This window comes from Anopheles merus, chromosome X (assembly GCF_017562075.2).
Source record: "Anopheles merus strain MAF chromosome X, AmerM5.1, whole genome shotgun sequence".
NCBI lineage: Eukaryota > Metazoa > Arthropoda > Insecta > Diptera > Culicidae > Anopheles > Anopheles merus.
Genome location: NC_054081.1, coordinates 8,954,998 through 8,979,965, shown reverse-complemented (window position 1 = coordinate 8,979,965; position 24,968 = coordinate 8,954,998). Strand labels below are relative to the sequence as shown.

Here is a 24,968-nt window from a genome sequence, read left to right as displayed (position 1 = left end):
GCCGCAGATGTGCGACGGTGAGGTCGGAGTGCTTTCAATCGGCAAAAATCATTAAGGACTTATTCTTGGACCTAGAATCTTATCTACCGTTATTTTTTTCGCATCCTCCAATAAATAGTTCACGAAATTCATGAATTTACTCATACTTTACTTCAGTGGCGGTCGTGTGCCTACTCGTAAATATAATAATTCATATTCAGTTGCTACAGATATCTGCTAACTTTCAGGCTACCAGGACATTTCTTTAAACCTCGTATATTGCCTTTACACGCAGCACAAATGCTGCATTTTGACAACGCTAATGAATAATAACGATAAATCAAAATGTATCACTACATTCGCAAATATTGGCTAGATAATTCACGTGTAGTCAGTAATTTTTCTTGTCGATAGAGTATACATACAGCATAGTTTTATGTATGTATAACAAATATATTTGCTAGCGACCTTTGCTCCAAGCGAAATAATTTACAAACTTAAACTTTTCAAATTTTATATTCAAATGCTTTCTTTTTCCCCTTACATCATCAATGTCATGCACCTGGATACACATCCTTTTTTTCTCCATTATTTGATATTACGAAAGCTTATTTTCGAGATAATGAAAATTGCATGATTTTGGGAAAAAATGTGAAATGCTTTTTTTTGTTTTGTTTTTTTTTTCATTTTTAAAGGCCTTAAGGCCGGGGGACACTGTCCGTACTCGTTAGTGTATCGGCTGGTGAAAGCTTATTTTGGTCATCGAGGAAATGGTCGTGCTAAATCTCAAAATAAAGTATTAATTTCATCGTTTTCCATTGCGCAAATGGATGCAATGCGTGCAAAACATGTGCATGAAGATACCTTTAACAAAACTTTTCTTGTGCAATTTAAGTAAATCACATGGAAAAACAACATATTTTCTGAAGCAGCTTTAAATTGTTTGCAAAAATGCTTCGGTCAGCCACCGCCAGGTGCGCTTGTGAAAATTGAAGTTACACTAGCAAGTACGGACAGTGTCCCCCGGCCTTTAGACTATGAAATGTACATTTCATATTATTTAATTAAAAATAAAAATTTAACGTGTTCATTTGACAAAAATGCAGGTGACCATGTTGCCCCGCGTTCCCTTACATCTTAAACCCAAAAGAAAAACATGCGAGCTGGAAACGCGCAAATGACTGATTTCAGAATTTATGCTCATTTCGTGCTCGGCGGCCGCAGTATGTGTGTGTGTTCGTCGCCACGTTCGCGGCAGCACGCTCCAATGGAGGAAAAAACCGTTTGCTTTGCAAAAAAAAAAATGAAGAGAAGAGAAATAACCACTCACACACAAACACAAATCACCTCACCAAAGACATAATTAAAATAAACAGAAATTGGGAGCTGGTTTCGAGCCACTGCGAAGAAAAAATAGCAAGCAGAAGCAAACAACAAAAAAAGTCCAACTTGCCTTCAAAATGCCTTCAACACAACCGTCACTCTCGGCAGGAGCGTGTTCTCAGCTGACGTAAAGCTTGGGAGGAATAATGTAACAGAAAAGGCAGCATGCAGCAGGACGGGTCCCGAGATGGGATGGGAAACGAGACCGGGGAATTTCCATATTTTACCCACCCCAAAACCCGTTCGCCCGTTGTCTTGTTGCTGCGAGAATCCTTTTTCGTGATGGTCTATCGTCTAACAAAAAATCGCATAGACACGCACACGCTCACAAATTCTAGTGAAACGCTAATTTGCTTTCGCATTTATTGCGCATCTCTAGCATTACCGATTCTTGTTCCCACTGCCTCTCTCACTCTCTCTCTCTCTCTCTCTTTAGCTCCGGCTAGCTTTTCACGGGCTCGCCCGGCAGGACACGGCGAAAGTGGAGGGCGCAAACGGCGGGCGTAATGTTTCGCCAGGGGGCTGCGCGTTTGAGCCACCAGTCACGTTTGCGAAGCAAGCGGCGAACCTAATTTGTCACCCGCGCTGCGTTGAGTAATGGTAAGAGCATTTGTAACGTTGCAAACTAATGCTTTCACACCACGTTCAAACTGAAACAAAAAAAAAAAATGGCAGCAAATCCGCCGCGATGAGCTCTCCGCCCAGCCAGCGCCGGTTTGCGGCCGGTAGCTTTGTTTTACCGACGCTGTAACAGGCGGGAAAGAGTTTACAGCGTTACAGCGATGCACTGTCCCGTTCACCGAGTCATAAATTGTTTTATTTACTAATTATGAGCGCGGGCTAGTATCGCATCCGCATCCGGCGGAATGGTTTGTTGACATTTCATTTGCGCTCTCTGCCCCGAGCCACACGTCCCCTTCCCGAGGCGCAATTTCGTTGAAATACACAGTGTGTTGCGTAAAAGTACGAACGAACGGTTGGCAATGAAATCGTTCGCTCATCATTTCCAACACTTTACCAATTTGGTATTACTTTTTGATATATAAAACGCTATTGATTTTTTTTATGTCGCTATGATATTAATAATGCTAGCTAAACTCCAACCAAGCTATCATAAGTTCATGCTTTGCACTGTACAGACACATTCCTCTCGGGACGTGTCGGACAGATGTTTTACGACAGCACTCAGATGGCACCACCACCCCGCCGGGAGTGACTCGGGAAACCCCCTGTAAAGCCAACGTCCTTCTCATCCACAGTAGCAGCATCATCATCCGTCAGCGGAGCAGAGGAGTCCCCAGCGCGGCCGTAGAGTGTGGTGTTTTTTAATGACCGTTCTCGCCCAAACCCGGCCAGCACAAAATGGGAAGTTGCAACCGTTGCGAGCTCGTTTGTAGGCAAGCATCTAGTAAAGTTACTACTAGCGCCGGCACTATTTCGAATCTAAACTAAGTTTGTTTTTGTTGCTTGTTGCCTCTTCTTGGACCACAATATCCCGGACATCTCCAAGGCGCAAATTCTTGCCACCAAACCGCTCCCACGCTGATGATGCTGACATAATTTGCACGCTGCCAGTTTAGGTCCACCAACCGGGTGCGCTGTCTTAATTGCGATGGGCAAAAGTTTTTCCCTTACTTTCTAGAGTGGAGTGGTAACATCTTGTGCACCCGGCGCCTTTCCCCGCGGCACGCACACGCAATCACACTGATGGGTTTCGATAATGCGGAGGTGTGATCGAAATGTGCTGAAACACTCACTACGCGCGCACACACACGCACACACACATACACACTCAGACCCTTTAACGTCAAGATGTTCAGATAGCATTACCGCAGCAGCAGCAGCAGCAGCTCTTCAACATCTCCAAAAGTTGGCGACGACATGCTCTCAACATCTCCAATAACTAATGAGTTCCTGCGGCAGCAGCTCCTATACAAAAACAAAACATGACGTGCGACGTGTGTGACATATTTGGCTGCGTATGATAAACACACACACACACACGCGCGCACATGGAGAGCAACCAATAACAACGACCCAGCCCGGCGAAGCAAAACACACACAAAAAAAAGAACCATGCTGCCGAGGTAAACAAATAAAAAAGAAAACCTCGCGTAACATGATCGATCCGGTGTGTGGCCTCGATGTATCGCCCCGGTCGTATCGCAGATGAAATCGACCAGTTGATATAGGTATCGGCACACAAAGCGTACGGGTCGTGAACTTAACGCATCGCACACACACACACGCGCGCGCGTTTATTCACGTGTACGGTAGTGTAACAGTGGCGTATCGGTGTAGTGTCCAGGGGTCGGCAAACTTAGTCTCAGTGAAGAGGCAACAACCACAGTCAAAAGTGTCATTTCAGGTGTATACGCCGCTTGTGCATGTGGCACATTAAAGTGAGTTTATGAGCTCAATGAGGAGACCTGTCCAAATACCTCATGCACTGTCGCGTTCTTCCATGTTGAATTTCGACAACAGTCGACACACTTCCATATACGTCCCAAAATCGGTTTGTTTTTCATTTTACTGCATGTTATTATACATCAATCTTTGAAAACACAGTTCAAGAAGATGGTTTCAAAATAGCGAACAAGTGCTAGATGATTAGGCTGCATCTAGTTTGACGTGTTTGTTTGTAAATGGAACATTTTAAATACTCATAAATTGAAAGCAATACAACAGAGCTCAATGATTGGGAAGAACCTATTACCTCAATATTATTCATACAACAGTGGAATTGTTACGAAGAACCCTACCGTGCCAACCACTGGGGTGGTGGATATTATTACTACCATCCAACTCCTGTGTCTCCGTTAGTGCCCGTGCGCGTGTATGTGTGTGTGTTTTGAGTTGGTGGTTGGGCGGGAAAAACAAAAACTCCTTCAGAGCAACCACCCACCCTACCGCAACCCTTACTAGCCGCTTGCTGTGCTGTTGCTCTCTGTGTGGTGGTTGCTAAAGTTTTGGTCGCTCTTTATCGACCGGCGTGCCGACACGGGGAAAACCATCTTTGCGCAGCGAACTGCAGCAAACGGGGTGCAAACCAAGATGACGGCGGGCGACAGCAAGATGTTAATCAATAGTCGGCTGGCAGGTACTTTGGGGTTAAAATTGAGCGCCCGCGGGAGACACGCGGGCCAGAGGATGGTTTATCTTGACGTGCTGATCAGCCCGCCTGAAGGCCGAGAGCGAACCGTCACCACAACGCAAACACCAAACACCAGTTGCGAACGATGGAAGGCGGGCGGAATCAGACATCAGGTAGAGAGCCTGCACACTTAGTGATGGGTAAATGGCTGAAGCCTTCCGGAATCACCCGGAGTCATTCGGAGTCGGAGCCGTCCGGAGTTATTCAGAGCCTTCCAAATTTATCAGGGGTATTCCGAAATTGTCTGGATTCTTCCGAAGCCATTTGGAGCTGTCCGGAGTCGTTCGGAGTCGTCCAGAGTCGTTCGGAGTCGTTCGGAGTCGTTCGGAGTCGTCCAGAGTCGTTCGGAGTCATTTAGAGTTATCCATAGTCTTCCGTAGTCGTCCGAAGTCACCCGGAGTCGTCCGAAGTCACCCGGAGACGTCCGAAGTTATCTAGAGTCGTTCGGAGTCATCGGAAGTCATCCGGAGTCATCCGGAGTCATTAGGAGTCTTCCGTAGTCATCCGAAGACACCCGGAGTCGTCCGAAGTCACCCGGAGACGTCCGAAGTTATTTAGAGTCGCCCGGAGTCATTTGGAGTCATCCCGAGTCATCAGGAGTCTTCCGGAGTCGTCCGAAGTCACCCGGAGTCGTCCTAAGTCACCCGGAGACGTCCGAAGTTATCTAGAGTCGTCCGGAATCATTTGAAGTCATCCGGAGTCATCAGGAGTCTTCCGTAGTCGTCCGGGGTCACCCGGACGTCCGGAGACGTTCGAAGTTATTCAGAGTCGTCCGGAGTCATCTAGAGTCATCCGGAGTCATCAGGAGTCATCGGAAGTCATCCGAAGTCTTCCAGAGACATCCAGAGTCATCCGAAATCTTCAGGAGTCGTCCGAAGTCATCCGTCCGAAGTTATCCAGAGTCGTCCAGAGTCATCTGGAGTCATTCGGAGTCATCAAGAGTCATCGGAAGTCATCCGTAGTCATCTGGAGTCATCCGGAGTCTTCCGTAGTCGTCCGAAGTCACCTGGAGACGTCCAAAGTTATCCAGAGTCGTCCGGAGTCATCTTGAGTCATCCGGAGCCATCAGGAGTGATCGAAAGTCATCCGAAGTCTTTCAGAGACATCCGGAGTCATCCGGAGCCATCAGGAGTCATTCAGAGTCGTCCGAAGTCACCCGGAGACGTCCGAAGTTATCTCAAGTCGTCCGGAGTCATTTGGAGTCATCCGGAGTCACCAGGAGTCTTCCGTAGTCGTCCGAAGTCACCCGGAGACGTCCGAAGTTATCCAGAGTCGTCCGGAGTCATCTGGAATCATCCGGAGTCATCAGGAATCGAAAGTCATCCGGAGTCTTCCAGAGACATCCGGAGTCTTCCAGAGACATCCGGAGTCTTCCAGAAACATCAGGAGTCATCCGAAATCTTTATGAGTGTTCCAGAGTCATCCAGAGTCATCCAGAATCGTCTGAAATCTTCTGGAGTCATCCAGAGTCATCCGGAGTCTTCTGAAGTCATCCAGAGTCATCCGGAGTCATCAGGAGTCATTAAGAGTTTTCCGAAGTCATCCAAAGTCGTCCAAAATTGGACTACTAATAAACGGAGTTGGATCTGAGTCGGGAGTGCGCTCCAAAAAGCACCCCACTACTGTCAACAGCCGGCCAGCACAAGCTTTTTTCTGCCACCTCCACTCCGACCGAACGTCGCTAAGTGGACGTTGCGCCATCGCTCAAGCAACGCCCGAAAGACGCAACAATATCCCAACGGCAGCGCAATGCAGCTGCCCTCTGTCACTGCCGATGGTTGGTAAAGGTTGTTTTTCTCGCAAGACGTGTGCTTTTCTTTTTTCCCTTTGGTAGCCCCTGCACAAATACATCAAGCCGCCACAGTGACCTCATCAGTAACCGTCAGTATGCTCCTCGGTGCCACTACCAACGCCGGCAAAGGGGATTTGACTGTCACCCAGGCGGGGCCGCCTGAAGGCGCCCAGGTACGCGCCCAGATGAACTCGTTGGAGAAGAACTTTTGAGAGCTACCGTTTGTCGCATCCATGGTGTCGCATTGGCGCGCTGGGAGGAAGCCATCCTCGTTTCGGAAGCACGTCGCCAACATTGGAAGCAAATTGCTGTAGCAGCAGCGGGACAGACACCGCATACATCCTCTGGACACGCCGGACCACGCTAGCACGCTCACCCGTGAATAGTAGATCCAGCGCTTAATGTCGTCCATTCTTCTTCTGGCGCAGCGAACTTCTTTCAACGGCTCCCATCGCTCATCGATTGGACATCGAAGGAAAAAGGGGCCCCTTGCCCAGCCAGAACCGATTGGTTTGCAGAGTGTTTCGCAAATCCCTCTAATCTCCCCATGCTTTCGCCCAACCGATACACCATGAGTGCGACCCCCGCCGCCAGATGGCGCAATCGATAATAAATGTCAAACATTTCCAGTATCTTAACAGTACGAAGCGCGAAAGATGCGCCAAACAAAACAGAAAAAAAACAAGTCGTCCGACAACACGTAAAAGCTCGAGAGCTGAGGATTTGTGACCGTTATGCTCCCCCCCCCCCTTCCCCCCCACCCCTTACTCCCTCCTGGTGCGGCCGCAAAATTCCGATCGGTCGCGGGGTGAATGGTAGTCGACGCCATCACACAGCGGAATTAACAATGATGAATTACCCTTCTTCGCATAACGACACCACCTCCCCATCTGCCCTGCCCTCTTCCTCCGGGGACGGGATGGCATTTTGGGACGACCCTTTGCCCGCACGTGATCGATATATACGTAGCTGGCCCGGTGTTCCGTGCCCGGTTTTTGTGATTCGTCTGCATTTTCCGCTCTAAAGCGCTCGCCTTCCGCTGGGCGGAGGGGGGGGGGGCAAACAGTGCTCCTTCCAACAACAACAAAAAAACCAATCCATCCGTAGCCGATGGAAAGGATGCACATTAGCGTCAAACGGCCCCAGCAATAGAGCACGAGCGGCGTCCCTCTCTCAAAGCAAAACCCAAAACCAAAAACGACGCGCAAAGCTACAGCTTTGCTAGCAAAAAGGTAGCAGCAGGCGAAGAAATGGTTTCGTTTGCCTTTTTTTACTACTGCTTTTCTTCTTCTTCCTCCTCTTCTTTCTTTGGATTGCAGGGTTGAATCATTTGCCCCACTGCCTCGCACCGCTCTGGCTCAGGCTGCGGTTACGGCTGATTTATGGCCTAATGTTGAGGTCTCTCGAAACCGAACGGGCGAGCAAAAAACAAAGCAAGCCCCATCCTTTTCCATTTATGCCGACCCGCTGATCGGGAAAGAGGGGGGGGGGGGGTTGGCCAAATGCCTTTCGCCATCTTTCACCCGGTCCACAATCTTCGATTTGTGTGTGGGTTTGCGCGGGTGGATGGCTTATTGGTAGCTTACACGCTTTCGCCAAAACTGTACGAGCGAGAGAGAGACTCCCCCGTACAACACTCCCAACTCTTCCCTGCCGGGCGGACATATGTTTGCTTCAATATTAATAAATCCCTAATTCCTCGCATCACACTTTGCCACCGCCAACCAGCCCCCAACATAAACCTTTTGTGTACCCGCCCGTATTGTCTCTGGCACCAGGGAGGTGTCTTCGTAATTTTTCGCCTGAATCGTAATACGTCACTCAGCGTGGTAATGATCATTCCCCCCCACCCCCCCTCCCCCTCATTCCACCATAGCCAAAAGAGAAGGAGTAAAGGTGGAGCGGTTCAAAAATAATAATAAACAACAACAGCCAAAACCTCTAACCGAGCAGAGCGAGAACCAATTTCGTCCTTAATCCCCGTGCCGCGCTTGTGTGCTTGTTCGCACAGGCCTGTGGTGTATGTGTTGAAGGCTGCAAATAGAAAACACTGCCACACACACACACACACGCTCACGCCCGATCGCCCACATGTAGAGAAAGTGGGTGGCGGATTCGCCAAAAAAGGTGCGGCAACAACAACGGGGTTAAGGCAATGGAAGGGCCCGACAGCTGCCACCGAGCAAAAAAAAGCCCCGTGAATTAGGGGAGCGGCACCAGCAGACGATGCGTGCGTGCAGGGAGAGCTTCCTATTGGAAAAGGAATCCTTTCATAACGGGCGCAACGCTTCTGCTGCTGTGAAGCGCTTGGCAGATTTAATCGACGCCGGTAGCAGAGCTGTGCTACCGGCTGGCGCTGGGCTTGTGCGGACAGTGGGGCACACTCCTGTAGGTGCGCACCGGTGCTGCTCCAGTTATCACAAAAATCCTCCCAATGCACCAGAATGAGAAAGTTAATTGTCGGGGACGATTGTTTTGGCTTTGAAGAAGAGGCTGAGCGGAACATTTTTGTAAAAAATAATGCCAGCTTTTCAAGTTTGGTGAAAAGTGTGTATGCTCGCAGGATTCGTCTTGAAATAGGCGTAAGTCAACGTTTGGCTAAAGATTCAAAATTACATTGCGAACTAACAAGCTGTGACATTGCCAAGTAGGCCGATTGATTCTACCTTCTATCTAGAAACATCCCCTGAAGTCTGCCCTGGGAGGATGTAAACTCACAACATTATCCCTTCTGACAATGCATCTCACAACTGTTGCACCATTTTCGAGGCCTATAGCTATAAGTCGAGCTATAAGTAAACATTAGACGTCCAACTGAAATACTCATTCCTATCTGAACATCTTTCTAGATGAATCGTTTTCTGTATGGAGTTGAGACTTTTGTTTGTGCCTTTGTTTACAAAAAAAAATTCAATTGATTTGCCAATAATTCATCCCGAAGCCTTCCAAAATGAGAACAGGCTATCCAAGTTTGTACAATATAAATTAAAATAAAGCTCCAAAAATTTAATTTCAACAAAATGAACCTCAAAGAAACGAACTCGGGTAATATAGACGTACATTAATATGTGGAAAAGCTAATCTTTTAATTGCGATTGAATAATGTTCCGAAAGGTATCGGAATTTCAGTTAATCGTCTTTTTTTTTACTTACAGGGTTTTCCAAGAGTTCCCATAGCTGTGGGACACTTAATTGACTTTTTCTTAAGTGAAATTAACTTACAGGGTTTCCCACGATTTTTTGGCCGTTTCCCATAATTTTTTAATCCAATTGTATTGATATCCATTCGGAAAATACCAATAAATTATGGAAACGAACCAAAAATCTATGGGATACGATAAAAAATCGTGAGAACGCACCAAAAAATTATGGGAAGTGTTTAATAAATCGTGAGAAACCCTGTAATGCAACGGGAATTGGACTCTATAGCACCCTTGTTGGACAAATCCAATAGGAATTTCCAAGGAGCCTGTCCAAAAACGGTGCCATAGAGTCCAATTTCCAACATGTGAAGTTCACTTGCCATAAGAAAGAGTCGAGGAAGTGTCCCACAACTATGAGAACCCCTGGAAAACCCTGTATAGTTTAGCATGGTTCAAAAGCACCTTAACTTTGTTTACTTCGGTTCAAACACGGAGCAACTGAAAAGCTAACTAGCTCGGTTTTCAGTTCACTTATAAGAATGTCCACCCCTGTAGCTAGAACGCTCAACACTTCCACGCCGTTTCGGGGGGGGTAGAGCTTTGCGATGACGATTGTGCCAGTTGTTATTATCTATTTCTTGCATTCCTCGTAACCGGCAGGCCGGCACAAACAGTAATACAATAAAAGCCGACCTGGGAGCAAATGTGTAATCACTTTCTGTCTATGTGGTGAGAGCGGCGAAGGGTTTCGAACACACACACACACACAGCCGGAACGCGGCACGGTATCGGAAAAGACACTTGGCCTGTGCAAATCGTACGCAGAGAGATACGCTAATCGGTAATATTGTGAAACGAATGCTTCGTTTCGCAGCCGGATGCCTTTCTAGGTGCGCGTAAGCCCATGGGCTCTCCACGGATTCCCCACGGCTGCACCACAAGTGCACCGGTGAAAGGTAGTTGCCGTCGTTGGTTTGCAAATTCCGCACAAACTACCGAAAAAGCTTACTGTAATACCAGAGTTAAAACATCCCTCAGCATCATCATCGTGCCTTAAACTTTGTGCCACACCGCAAAACCCGCGTTCCCGGTAGAAGGAGAAGCGTGTTCGCCCAGCGCACCGCCATCTTTACGGTCGGTGGGTCGAGGATGGTACACCGTTCGCAGGCAGCTGTACCTGCTACTCACTAGCAGTAGTTTGGCGAACGACCAACGTACACTTTGCCATGCTCAAAGCGCAGTGACACACACACACACACACACACACACACACACACACACGTAGACGAGGCGCTCGAGGCACGGACTCGCTTTGATCTGTATGACGCTCACTTCTAGATGTGTGCCAGTGTGCAACAATTAGGCACACACATTACTGCAAAATGACATTACTCAGCCGAGGACAGCGGAGTATATGTGTATGTGCCTATGTATGTGTAATTTTATACTCTACGCAAACCTTTACGCCAAAAACAACCCAGCTGCCGACTACCTTTACCACACTAATCGGTGTTTGGTCCTTCGAACCGGATTCATGATGACAAACGCGTACGTCACCGATGGGTTTGACACGATGGAACGTGCTCTGTTCCCGACCGGACTGCAAACAGCAATGTCTCCACACAAAAACACACAAACATAGAGAGAGAGAGGCCGACAGGCACAGGGCACGTTTGAGTGTCCCCAAAAGATTACAGCCGAAAATCTTAAAAGCCTTTCTAAATTCACCTTTTTCCCTGCTGCCGGCACCGACCTCAAGAGTACCAAATGGGGCGCCGTGTGAGTGTGCGGGGAAGCCGGCAACGGAGGGAACTAATTTCGAACACCCAACCCCAATGGTACCGAAGAAAACAGGGGACGCTCGGTGCCTCGCTTCTAGTTGCCGTGCTAGAACTCTTCCGGGGTTCGCGCTTCGTCTGCCCGGCAACACGGCACGGAAGCGCGCGTGGCGGGGTTTTTGATTTGCCATCGCACACCAGCTCCATCGCAGCACTCGTACTCCTCCCCCGAGGGAGCGGCCCGGGCTTAAACTCAATTGTGTTTCGCCTGGGGGCGCAAAAAAAAAGGTGAGAAGCTCGGTGCGGCACCGTTGGGACTGGATGGCTGTTCGGTGTTGTTCTGCGTCCCTTGCCGGGAAGAACAATGGCGACGCACGTAATCGATTCGGACGACTCGGGGACGACCCCTTGACAGCGCGAAGGATCATTACAAGAAGCAACCGTTCGGGCTATGGTATGGGGTAGAGAAAGAGAGAGAGTTGGGGGCGGAGGAGGAGGTACACCGGGGGATTACTGGGTTGCCCCGGTAGTAGACGCTCGCAGGCTACTCTGCCAGAGAAGTGTGGACTTCATATCGCGGCACTACGTCGGAAATGGATGTTGGAGCCTGGAGGATGTATTCTTCATCTCCAAAAAAACACACAGACACACACACACACACGAAACAAAACAATAACACATGCACTAACCATGAGGGATTGGAATATAAATAGAGATAAACGACACACACACACACGTATGTCCAAAAGCCCAAGAGTATCTTTTGAGGACAAAAAGGTTTTGGCTCAATTTGGGAGTACAAAGGGGAAGGTGAGGACCGAGCAGGAAACCCAATTTCTTGTCCCCAGACGATGGCTGTTGGGCAAAGAGCAAATGGATGCGGGAAGGATGTAGTAAACTACCACAGCACCAGTAAAAAAAAAATATCTTTATAATAAACCCGAGCTCTGCGAGGTTCCGGCTTGTTCGTTCGGGGTTTAAACGGTTTTACAGGAGCTTTTAAGTAGCTCCCGGCAAGGATGGTTATCGTAAGATGGACATACTCGTTCACCTCACCAGAGTGTATTGCTTCGGGCAATACTTTCAACTCACAATGTAGCTAGTTTGCATTTGAATAAGTGACAGCCTACCGGTCATCTGTCAAACAGGAATGTAAGTTCCTTGCGTCCCAAGTAGACTTCAATGTGTGCCTACGAAGGCATCCTCCATGTCCTCCTGGGTTCTGAGTATTGTTTTGGGTTTTGTTTTCGAGCGAACAAAGACGAATATAACACTATCCCGCTCTACGCTGGCACCAAGCTGCCGGAATGCCGCTGGGGCAATGCTTTGGGTTTTGGGCAACCTTCAGGGCGATCGGTAACAAACCAACCCATTTGATGAAATCGGGTGCGGAACAGAGGGTGAACCGTTCGCTTCTTGCATACGATTAGAGACATCTTCCACATCTCCAACACACACACACACACACACACACATGCAGCTCATCCACTCACCAACAAGGTGGTGGTGGTGGGGCGGTTTTATGCGCCCATCAACTATGTATGCTCATCATAAACATGAATGCTAAAGTAAGGTCAACATGCACAGGAAAACATGTGTGTATGGGCCCCACTACTTCCCTTACAAAATAAGACGTAGACGAAGAAGACGAAAAAGAAGAAGAACAACAAGAAAAAGAAGAATAAGAGCTCCGGGATGAAGGATGCAGGGTAGGGGATCTCGTATATCTTTTTACTACCCCGTTAGGAGGGTTCTACTATTCACCCATCCCACAACTGCTCGACGACGTAACTCACAAAGGACGGATTTTGGAGATATTTCAGAAGCAACTTTCCATGATTGAGTCTGTACGATGCGCTCGTGCGTCAGTGTTTGTTGCCCAAAGCTGACAACAGCCCTCCCGGGGCAACAACTGCTTCTCGCTCACTCGCTTACACGAGGAAAAAAAAGAAGGTCAAAGACGTCCAGCGTCCCTCCTGCACGTGCCCATCGGACCTCCTAACAATGGGGACCGGAAGGAAATGATGTGGAGAGTGTATCAACCTTTCTCCTTTCCGTACCCAGTTGGTTGGTTTCGCCCAGGTTGCCAAAGTGGGCAGCAGAGGGAGAGAGAGTGGGACGATCTGAAGGGTGCCGTCGGTTTTGTTTACCTTATTGATTGAGCGTGCACCCGCGTCGGCGGTACAGGGATTTGAAGCGCACGTTCCATGCCCGAAACCATCACCCCGCACCGCACTCACTGGGACACGCGAGGCCGTCCAGGCAAGCGTCCCGGCCGGACGAGGCTGCAAGTACGCTGGGCCGGCAGTTTTGCAGCGTTTGTTTACGTGTTACGCGTGCGCCGGGATCTTTCGTGGCCGAGAACCTTGCACCGTTGGGGAGCGATGCGGTCCGTCAAATGCAGACGCTGGGCGTTCTGTTTATTTTGATCCATCACTTTCTGAGCACATAATTATAAACCAGCGTGAATGGTGCTCGCACAGGTGGCAACGGAAGCCTCAGAATATCTCCGTCGGATCTTCCAGACAAGTAGACAGTGGCTGTGACTTAGTCTGCAAGTTCAGCGGTTTTGTTGGAGCATATTGGACAGCTCTTCAATACCTCGACATCTTCGCCTGCAGAGCTGTCCCGGTCGCACCCCAGCACTTCGAAACAGTTTCAACTTCTCCAAAAAAACGGTCCCACACTTTCACCCCAACATCCCAGGCAGTATATTCAGGGTTCATTATTGTTATTAAACTTGTAAACTTGCTCCCAGTTTCCAAAATCTGACCCACACCGGGAGAAGATGAACTCACGCTGGCACTGATTCAACAACACCTCCTAGCTTCCACAGAAATGCGCCAAAATGTTGCCACTTCAGGTGTACCCACTACCCCCCTTTACACACCCTCCCCCCCCCCCCCTCTCATGCAGATAGCAATGAAGAAGAACCGCACTGGGGCTTCAAGGATCCTCGGCCCCGTTACACGCGGTTGGGGATTTGCAAACTTGTGCCTTTTTTTTCCTTTTCTGTGTGCACACCGCACGAACACACACACACACACACCGCGCTCTTGCCTTTATGGTCTTACTTTTTTCGCAGCGTTTGTTTGATAGAAGCAGCTATATTCCACCGCGAAACAAAAGCTTTCACCCTCGGTCTAGGGCCCACAATGGCGCAAAACAATGGCGCACCATTCATACAACGCGGCTGCCGCGTGCTGCCGGGCCTAAGTGTGAATAAACAAGCCGGCAACAAACGGTTGTCCGTTTCTAACCTTTCTAGATGTGTTTGTGTGTGTGTGTGTGTGTGTGTTGTTTCTTTTTGGTCCCCCTTCCCTGGTGGATGTCTCACAAAGAGCGATTATTTGCTTTTGCTGCGCGTGTAATATACCCCAACCCGCGGATGACGGGCTGCCGACAGGGGCGCTTCACCATTTCGGAGACATTAATTTTTCATTCTACAAGCGTGTGTGCAAAAGGTGCCACCATGTGTGTGTGTGTGTGTGTCGGTGTGACTTGCGGCCCGTCAGCCTACCCGCCCAGGTTGATTGAAAGGTTGAGGATGATGTCCTCGAATTAGCGTGGCGTGGAAAATGAGAGCAAAAGAAAAAAAATAGCAAAACCGTGCACCTGTTTCCGGGGCCTGTCGGTGGACCGTTTTTTTTTTTTTTTTTTTTTTGCGGAATCAAGCCCGCGCGAGCGTAGAGCACTAACAAAGGCGAAAAGCTATTAACTGTACGGTGTGGCACAGAACAAAACAAAACTCCTTAACCTTAAGCAAACCCTCGGCAGCGTGCGTAAGCCCAAATGAAGCTCTTTAATCGCTTACCCTTCGCTGGTGAGGGTACAGTTTGCGTTCAGTCCCGCAGTGGTGGGTGGAGCAGAAGAAGAAGAAGAAGAAAAAAACCACCCCGCTGGAAAGCAATTATTATTTGTTCCACCCCCCCGTCTATTTGAGGCATATCTATCTTTTTTCAGCAAGCGGGAAGACCGGGTAGGCAGGGAAGGATATAAATATTCATCAACTCCCGCAACTCCCAAAATCCCCCGGTTCCGCTCGGCCCCGTGGCTGCTCGACACGCGCAGCTCCGGCGGCAATAGTAAGTCACCCGACCTGGCGCTAGTACTTTGCGCGCAAAACAATTTCTTTAAGCCTTAAAGTGGCGGGCGGGAAAAGCTCTGCCACTGTTGGCACTGGTTGGCATGAATTTTTGCCGGCAATCAAGAGGACGCAGGGACGGCAGGCAACAATGGACCATGGGCGCACCGGTCACGAATTTTGCTACCTCCGGCGGCCAAAACGCCAAGCCCCGAGCTGTCTCCATTCGTCGACAAACATTACCGCCCGAATGGTTCAAATGTCACGGTGAGAAACCGAATTCCATTCCAGCTCCTGGTAGATTGCTTGTTCCAGAATTTGGATTGCAATTAATATCAACCGTACAATGTTCATGGTTTCCAGAAGTATTACCAGTGGAACGAATAGCTTCAACTCCAACGGTGAGATAGTTCCACATAGAACCACAGTTCCTTCAATCCAATTAGCAGCTGTTCTGGAACATTAACAAACACTTGGAAATTCCAACATAGTGAAATACCAGGACACAGTATTGTTATCCTTATATCTTAAAAGATCTGGATACCCCGGCAATGTGTACCTAAAATTCTTGCGATTAAATGATATTTCAACTTGAATTCTGAACCCAAGGTCCTATAGCGTCTCTAGTATTAAATCGTTCAAACATCCAAAAGTGAACATCCTATTGAAGTGTATTGAAAACTTCAATTGTTAAATACGATGACACAGATATGAAGATGCTTAAAACTGAAACTTCCTGATAACTTCAGCACTCCGGTTGGGGAGCATATCTTCCAGTTCCAGTAGTGTATTTTCGATCCTTTACAGCAAAACTGCTAGCGATATCTTGCGCAGAGAGCATATGCATAACTCTTACTGTGAATAACCAGCACCGCACAATCAACCGCGCTACCAGCTCCAGCGCCCAGATATGTCGGTACATCCCGGATAAACTCCAACAGATCAAGACAAGCGAAGCGAGGAACTCCTACACATCTGCCAGCAAAACCCGTCGAAGCGTACATCTTTATCTCCAATTCCGGTGGAACTCTCTCTCTCTCTCTAGGAATAAAACTTCACTAAGCATTACGCCCAGAGTCACAAATCCTCAACTCCGCTTCATCCTCCACACGGTTTCCTAAAAAATAGCTCGTTGGAGGAATAAAGCTCGGATAAAATAGCGCACACAAAAAAAACACTTCAAGGTTTCTCAGAATCTAGAGCCTAGGTTGTGCGTGGTGGAGTTGCAAACTTCTACCGAAAGTTTACACACACACGCGCGCGCCCGCTTACAAAAAAGAGGACCTAACCCAATCCCAGCCCAATCCCAGGGTCCTTCCCGGTAAGCGAAACCCGCGCGAGCTCGTGAATATCTGTAGCGAGAATCGATGCAAAAAAGGGAAGTGCTCGCTGCTCTATAATTAAGTATATCCCGGTGTGTGCGGATCGCCCGTTTACAGCATAACGGCCCCTTTTGGTTCGGGATGGGAGGGGATAGGCCTAGGCTCGGGTACGGGCGGCAGGGGAAGAAGGTTACATTCGATTGATTCGCTCGATTGTACCATGCATAATGTATTGCCGAGAGACGTATTAGCGCAGGGAGCTACTTGGGCGCGAGCTTGGGAGTCGGTTGGCACACACACACACGCGCGCTACCGTTAAAGACCACCACAGGGCGCACGTAAACACAGATGCACTCGCATGTGGTGAAGGCGGATGGCGAGAAACGCGAAAATTGGGGAAAGTCAAGAGTAGAGACATCCGCACCAACAATGCCTGACGCCGGGATGCCGCTTTCATTCTCTCGCTATTCCCTCTCCGTCTCACGGCACAAACCAGGGGGCCGGTGCGAGGTGGAGGATGTGTTCTGAACCGATCGCGGCTGAATCGCGCCTAGAGGAAGCGGATTCTATTTATAAGACCCATTCAACCACGCGGTCCCACAGCAACGCACACCGATTTGGATGCGCGCGCGCGCGCGCCCCTGTCTGTGTGCCGGTGGTTGCCGCAATGGGGAAGGTATGTTTCGTTTCGTGTTTTGTTTGCCTGTTTTTGACAACATACCGATGCCTTCCCCCGCTTAAGATGCCGCCCGTTCGTGCCTGTACCGGCGAGCGCTCAATGCGCGAAAAATCAATGCGGACCTCAACGAGGAGAAGGTTGACATCTTCCGCACCGCATTTTGATTCTCATGCCGCGAGTGGCATGTGAGGGGGGGGGGGGGGGGGAGGAGTGCTGAGACAGGCTGCGAGACCTGGATGGATAATTACGCAAACTCTCTGCCTGTTTCGCCTCCGCCAACCGCACCGGCAGCTCGGCAAAATGTGCATTGATCGGTCCCGGACTTGGAGAGCAGAACTTTGTAACTCGATTACACACCGGCACACACACACACACAAGTGGAGCTGGCAGTGTGGGCATGGTGGGGGGAGGGCGAGGGTTTTAATATTTAAATCGCTGGCAGCAAATTGCCCGCGGGGCCGTCGCTCCCTGGCCGGGAACATTCAAACGACCACAAAAAACCTTGCCGTGGAATCGTGGTGAGTGGAGGCGCTGGAATCGTAAGCGTGGAGTGGAATAGGGAGGGGAAACTGGAGGAATAGGGGGCTGGAAGTCATCACCTGGGAGTATACACGCTTGCTGTTGCAGAGACCAGGCCGTCCGACCGAACGACCGGCGGGCATGTTTTTGATCGTAGACTGGGAGAATGGTCCTTCCGTGCACCGTGTCCGTTCCGCGTCCTTTACCTTCTCTCTCTCTCTCTCTCTCTCTCTCTCCCTCTTTCTCTTGGTGGAGCGGGTATATGATAGAAGAGCCTTTGGCAGTTGATAGATAGACAGGTGGCATTACCTCAGCGAGGGTCAGTCGCAGGCGCGAGGCAGCTCTGCGTGACCTGAGGTAACATGTGAGGATTGGATTTTTTTTTGGAAAAGAAGTACACACACACAAACACAGCCACATATATAGATACACACAGACACATACAGAGATAAAGACACGCACGTTTCGCCTAGCGAGGAGTGCCGAAGAGGCTATCCTCTACCTTCCTAGTCTGCTTCCACACCCACTCCAAGATCCGACGACTCCTCTGCTCTGGATTGGGCTATCCTGAGAGTTCTGAGAGGCACTGGATACATTCGGCAGCAACGAAACGCGACCATCAATCCTGTCCTGTGTGCTGCAAACTTCAACCGCACTCGAGTCCTCCCTCTATACACACACACACACACTTGCCCCACTGGTACACTTCACCACACACACAAACAAACAAGAACTTCTACCTGAAGCAGTACCTTGAACCAATCGTCCGTGGTCGCTCCTAGACCGATTCGCCCTCACCATCCATTCCTTAAAACCACAGGTGTTTCTGGCAGGATCGCTAGCAGTGCACTCCCTCCCCCTTTCTCTGTAGCAGCTCTGCCTGCCAGATCTGGCGCTATCGGTCCGAAAACGCCTGCCGATGCCTTGCCGCACGGTTCTGGTTTGCGCTGAGCCGACCTAAACTACTGGCCTCGCCGCTCTCCAAGGCCTTTTTGTATTCTGCGTTCTCTGTTTTTGTTGCTGCTGCTGCTGCTGCTACAGCTGCTGAACGTGTGGCACTACAATGCTCTCTTCTGTTGCTGACTCTTCCATTACCGCCTCTCTCTCTCTCTCTCTCGTGTGTGTGTGCGCTCTCTCTCTTTTTCCCCTCTCTCTTTCTCTCTCTCTGAGTGTGTTCGTGTGTACAAAAACAGTGACAAACGAACAATAACAAATTTAAAAAAAAAGCCCCAAAAAAAACAAACGCACCTGCAATTACTAATAATTATTGTCGTCGCAGCCGTCACCGGACGGCGTGTCGACGTAACGGAGCAGGGGGAAAGGGGGCTGTCGACAACGACAGCAACGACGACGGTAACTTAAAAAAACAATAACAACACGAGCACTGCCACTAGCGGGTGGTACATGTGGGTGCGTCTGGTACGTACGGTACACTGAACTGCCGGAAGTGCTGGGTGCGCTACGGCACCGAACCCTGACGCGAAGGAACCGACCCGAAGAAGAAGAAGAAAAAAAGCAAAGAAAGAAGAAGAAGCAGCAAGCCCATCCGTCACAAAACGGGAACGGAGCGGCAACAGCCCGGCAAAGAGGCAGCAGTGCACGATATGCCCACGGTTCGGGCTCTCCCGCGCACTCGCATCTCGATTGCCCCATCCATTCCCCCCCCCCCCATACCTTCCCCTTTCCCGTGGGAAAGCAGTCTCTCGCGAACCGGTTTTCGGTACCGGTTCGGCAACGCACCGGCAGCCGAACCCACCGCTCGGGACGCCCCGACGAATCAGTGGCCCCGAAAGCGTCGGACCGCGGTCGGCCCATCAGCTGAGCCGCTGCGGTGCCCGGCCCCGGACTTGGTACAGGTGCGCTACTGGGCGCCTCCTTGCGACACTGACCTCCCACCCCTTTTTTTTGCGGTGTTGCGGAGTGCGCGTAGTTTCATTCATGTTTGGTCGCCGTCGTCGTCCTGCGCTGGAAAGATTTATTTGGCCGAGATGGTCGTGTCGCGCTCGTCAGCGACTGCCTGATGTTTTGTCTCTTTCTCTCTTTTTTCTCTCTTTCTCTCTCTCCCTCTGTATCTATTTCTCTCTCTTTCTCTCTCGATTTGATTTGGTATCGTTAGTATCGATACGGAATGTCTACCCATTCCACCTCAGCATCCCAAAATATCAAGAGCGTACAAAATGTCGAGTGTATCGGAGGGGGCTGAAATATGGGGGGAGGGGGAAGGGATGCACATTTTTTACTGCACATGCAATTGATGGCCAAGCTTTTGCAAACTTTCGAACGCTTTTGGGAAACAATAACGAAAAAAAAAAGTTTTGTCAATTCTCACTCAAAATCGCATTGAGAGCTTAGAGCGCCTAAATGCATGCAACATTAGTTTTGTATTGGTTCGGTAATCGAATTAAGCTTCATCGATGAATTACGCTACGACGATAGGGTTGTGGCGTAAAACGTTACCAATAGTGGAGTCCTTTCCGTTTTAAATTCGTAGGCTGAAATTTAAGCCTGCCAGCTTTTTGCTTTGTATAGCAGTTTTCGAGCAGCCTTCTAAGTGGGTATAATATACAGGTGGGCTTATCCCAAAGGTGGGTGGATTTAGAAGGCTGATTTTTATCGCTTCTTTTTCTGAATGCAGATTTTAAGAGTGTTTTATGTACTCGTCAAGCCTCCAGAAAGCTTTTTTGAACTAAAAAAATCACCCCTCTTGTCAAAAAGTGATATTCAAATTTGGTTTAAAAAAATATACTATGAGACCACCTGGACTACATACACTTTGATTCTATATTCCATCATCTGATCTCTTTTATGCACCTTGGATAAATGAAAACACCAACTTGTTTTACCATTTTTTCGAGCAGGTACTCGAATCTAATTCTAGCTTTGAGGCTAGAATAATCTAGACTGAAAATTGCAGACTAGTTTTGTGTGTGGTTTGGTACGTAGTATTGACATGATTTCAGCGTCCAACTGTCAAACTCCATACAAAAAGCTGACTAGAATCATGAAGAGCTCCAGTGGTAGGAAAAGTTATGAAAAATCCTATGTCACTCCAAAAATGTCGGAACCGACTGAGGGAGGTAGGTCCGACCAGCATTATCCGGAACCGTCTGGAATCGTTCGGCGTCGTCCAGAGTCGAAGTCATCTGGAGTCGGAATCATGTGGAGTCATCCGGAAGCGATGTTGAAATCTTCCGGAATCGGAGTCGTCTGGAATCGACTGGAGTTGACGGGGGTAGAATTTGGCTGGGGTCAGCCAGGGCCGGGGCCGGTGATGGCCAGTGCAAGGAAGCTGTTGCAAGACCTTGATGTCATCCCTAAGCACTATTCTTAAAAGCGAGGGCTTATTTACGAAATGCACTCACAAAGCAAGAGTCGAAAAAACTAAACAAAATTTAATGTCGGTTCGACACTGACCGACTTCGGTCGACTCCGAATCTGACAGTGCCCGACTCCGGGCGGAACTAGTGGTTCCGATTTTGTTGGAGTCGGAATCGGACTAACCCGAGTAGAATAGTGGGTGTGCTCCAGAGAGCACAAGCGATTCGAAACAAGCAGCTCCAGATGCAACTGTAAAGCAGAAAGTAACATAACAATGTTCCACTAATGTCACAGGTGTAATACCAATCCAATTCATTTCACACAAACTAAAGATGGACTGGAGCTCTTTTTTCAACAGTGATGATAATTGTTCGGAATTTGAAATATACACCTCATTTTAGGATTTTTTTTTTCGCGACTAGGGGGGAGAGGGGTCTTCCAACATTTCAGTTTCTTACACTAGGTAGGAGATTGAAAATTAGCGTTACGTAATTGATGGATGAAGCCTTACTATCAACCGAGCTTTTTAATCCGCACACACTGTGCATACCTTTAGGCGCATTACGCCACCAGCTTACACGCTGTAAGATAACTAATGTCGAATGATGCTTTTATTTTCATGTTAGAACACTCAGCAATCTTTATTGAAACATTTTTTTAAATTAATTCTCTGAATGTAATAATTTGCTTTATTCCATCGCAATATTTGAATAAATTCTTCAAAATAATGGTACTTTAATTTTTAATAACCAATGGCATTTTAGTTTTTTTTATTGTAGTGTCATTTTGTATCCAAGTGTCTCATACGGGTCCAATAGTTTTAGTATCCCATATCTAACGATTTCACACAAACAAAACGGCTTACAATTTATCTTAACACGCGCTTAATAAGCTGTTATTGTGACGAAATTATCATGAACGTTTCCATGTTCCTTCAATTTGTAAATCCCATAAGCCCAGTCTAATAATAGTCTAATAATTGTTTGAAAACAGATTAATTCTCCAGGGCTCTGTGCTCTGGTTTGGCACAGGAACGGTTGCATATAAAATAATTTGCTTGTGATGTTGTTTTAATTAAAAAAAAACTGCGAAAAAAAGTATTTGCTTTTTTTTTGTCAAAAATTTACAAGAACTTACTCTGCAAATTGCATAACTTATGCACGATAAGATACATTAATTAAATAATGTTATATTTTTATTTGGTACTATGAAAGCATTGTTTGTCGAGCAAATTGCATACATTGAAAGTGAATAATAAGCGAAACGACGAATAATAGAAAAAATAATGAAAATTCATTTAAAAAACATTGGATTTTAAATGAGCTTTCTTGCGCAGTTTACTCTTCACTAAGAAGGATACGACTAAAGAAACAATAATTTTAAGAATGTTCCATACACTTACCTCCGTGCGTTGTACCTTGCTCTGCCGCTGGGTGTGTTGATTGTGTTTGCTGTAAATTTTCAGTTTGCGTCGAGTGTAGCAAACCGCCAAACCAAACGAGACAAAAGAAAAACAACCCCAACTCCCCAACAAACAACAAAGCAACCAAACCGCCGACACAATCGTGATCAAACCAAACCGTTCCTTCCTCCATCCAACGCGCACACATGTATACTCACTCATTTCTGAAACGAAATGGAATAGAAAATGGCACGGAAATTAATATTTACTACAAAAGGGTGCGCTGGGGAGCGACGCGTCGCGCGGCAAGCACAAATCAGAAAAAATAATCCAAAAAAATAAATGCAAAAGTATATTCTGTAACGGCAAAATTAAGAGCAAAGTAAACGCGTAAAATACGTCACTAAAGTTGGATAGTTAACCCTATTACGAAACCAGTGTTCCCGACTGTCTGCATTGTCAGTGTGAAGTAGTACAAACATGCACATCTAAGCGACGCCTAAATGTATGCAATTAGCATTTCAAATTGCACACTAGCGCCATTTCGAAAATGCGTTTTTTAAACATTCTCTTTATTTATTTAAACCAAAGCATAAATAAAATTGATCTTATCTAAATAATATATACCAAAAAAAAAAAAAACAAACCATGCCCACATTTTTGTAAAAACAACTTTCATACATTTCACCACCAGCAGAGCTTTCGTGCATGACACAACCATAGCGAAAGCTCGCCAACGTAGGATCGCATTGCCGGACGCTCGGGGGCTTGCACGAACCGACGCCGACGACACACGGTACGCAGACACGACCGCACACCCGAGCAACCGAGCAGTACAACAGGCGGCGAACCGGCGACACGGCGCTCGTGCGCAAAACGGCACACCGCGCTGGACCGTGCCAGTTGCAGTCGCATTCGCGATGCACTCGGCCACAGCACAGGCACATCGCAATTTGGGCAGCGCCCAAAGCCAACCGTTCAGATGCGTTCGTACACCCGGGCAAGATGGACGTGGACGTGTGGGCTCGGCCCCGATTTGCCCGAAATTGTTCGTCTCCTCTACCGGTGTTCAAATCTTTCGTTGCAAGAAACCGTAGGAGTGTTTGGGGCTGCAACGTCCGAGAAAGCGCTTTTCTGGTGCGTTTGCATTATCGGGGCGTTTCAAGAGATGGGGGGGGGGAGGGGGCAAAAACCAAAGATTGTTTCAGTTTGTATTAAAATAGTGAAACGAAAAGCAAAACAAAAAAGCAAATAGCAACAAAGCAAGCAAGGCTGCTGGATGAGGGGCGTGCGGGCAGAGAGCAAAGGGCTAGGTTGTGACGGTATCCCCGTGACACTCACATTCTGCCCAGACCGGAAGGCCCTGGGCCGGAACCATCCGCACCGGCACCCCGCTCGTTATCGATCACGGTGCTAGCGAACTGAACGCGACAACCTAGCCGGGCCAGATTGAGCAATCTAAAGTTGGGGAGAAAGAGAAAAAGAGCAATAGAACAGAGAGAGTGAGAGAGAAAGAGAGAGAGAGAGAACCATCAGTAATCGGTACCAGAATGCGGTGGAAAATTAGAGGACATAAGACAACTTTGCAGAGAGCGTGGAAACCCGCTCCGGCCACCAAGGTAGCTTCTCGGGACTATAGTGAGGAAGAGCACAAGTGCCATGCGTAGGGGAACACCTGGGGCGGAACTGGGAACTGGCGAAGCCAACTAACTGCCTCACAACGGACCAACGCCGTCCACGTGATGACGGTGTAGCGGTAGTGGGGAAGCAAAAAAAACCTTAATTTAGGTCAAAGACAGATGTTTGAGCACACATTAAAACAGTGATGAGCAAAGTGCAACGAACCAAAGGCTGCAAAGACCGGCTGCCCAGCAGTGGTGGTTCTTCACCGCTATCGCTTTCGCGCGGGCAAAGGCCAAACTCATTTACAGGGCCGCTGCAGCACGGGCAGAAACTCACACACCCACGCCAACAGAGCCGGATGGGGAAGGTAATTGGATCAGACTTCAGGGTGCGAACTTGCAAGAAGCGAACGAGGGTGAGCAGAGGAGAGCAAGAACCAGCAGCAGCAACCACAAACGGAGGACACCGTTTTCTTCGCATCGCTCCGCACCTTGGGCGAGTGTCGCGAGTGTCGCTTCACGCAAACGGCAAATTGGATTTCGGCAGGCGTCATTTGAGGCTTCCAAAATACGGTTGGAGCTACAGTGCCTGCCGCCCGCGCCCGCTGTTCTCCGGCGTTGGAGCGTGTCATCGACACGTGTCACACGTGCACAGTCGGCCAGAACGCACAACCGACGAGGAGCATTCAATTTTGGAGGTCATCTTCAATGGTGCGTCAAAGACTGCGCGGAACACTGGTAGAGATGCCCGATAGACGGTGTAGAGAACCAATAGATGCGCATTACCAGAGCG

The 24,968-nt window shown here is 48.5% G+C and overlaps 1 protein-coding gene across 1 annotated transcript in view; it reads right to left on the bottom strand.

The window, feature by feature from the left end:
• The window catches only part of LOC121589766 (eye-specific diacylglycerol kinase), a 130,062-nt gene extending 111,088 nt beyond the window's left edge, over nt 1-18,974 (bottom strand). Inside the window, exon 1 of the mRNA XM_041908888.1 lies at nt 18,586-18,974. The gene's annotated coding sequence lies outside the window, so the exon portion shown is untranslated. The remainder of the gene's footprint in view (nt 1-18,585) is intronic.
• Between the last annotated feature and the right edge of the window lie 5,994 nt (nt 18,975-24,968).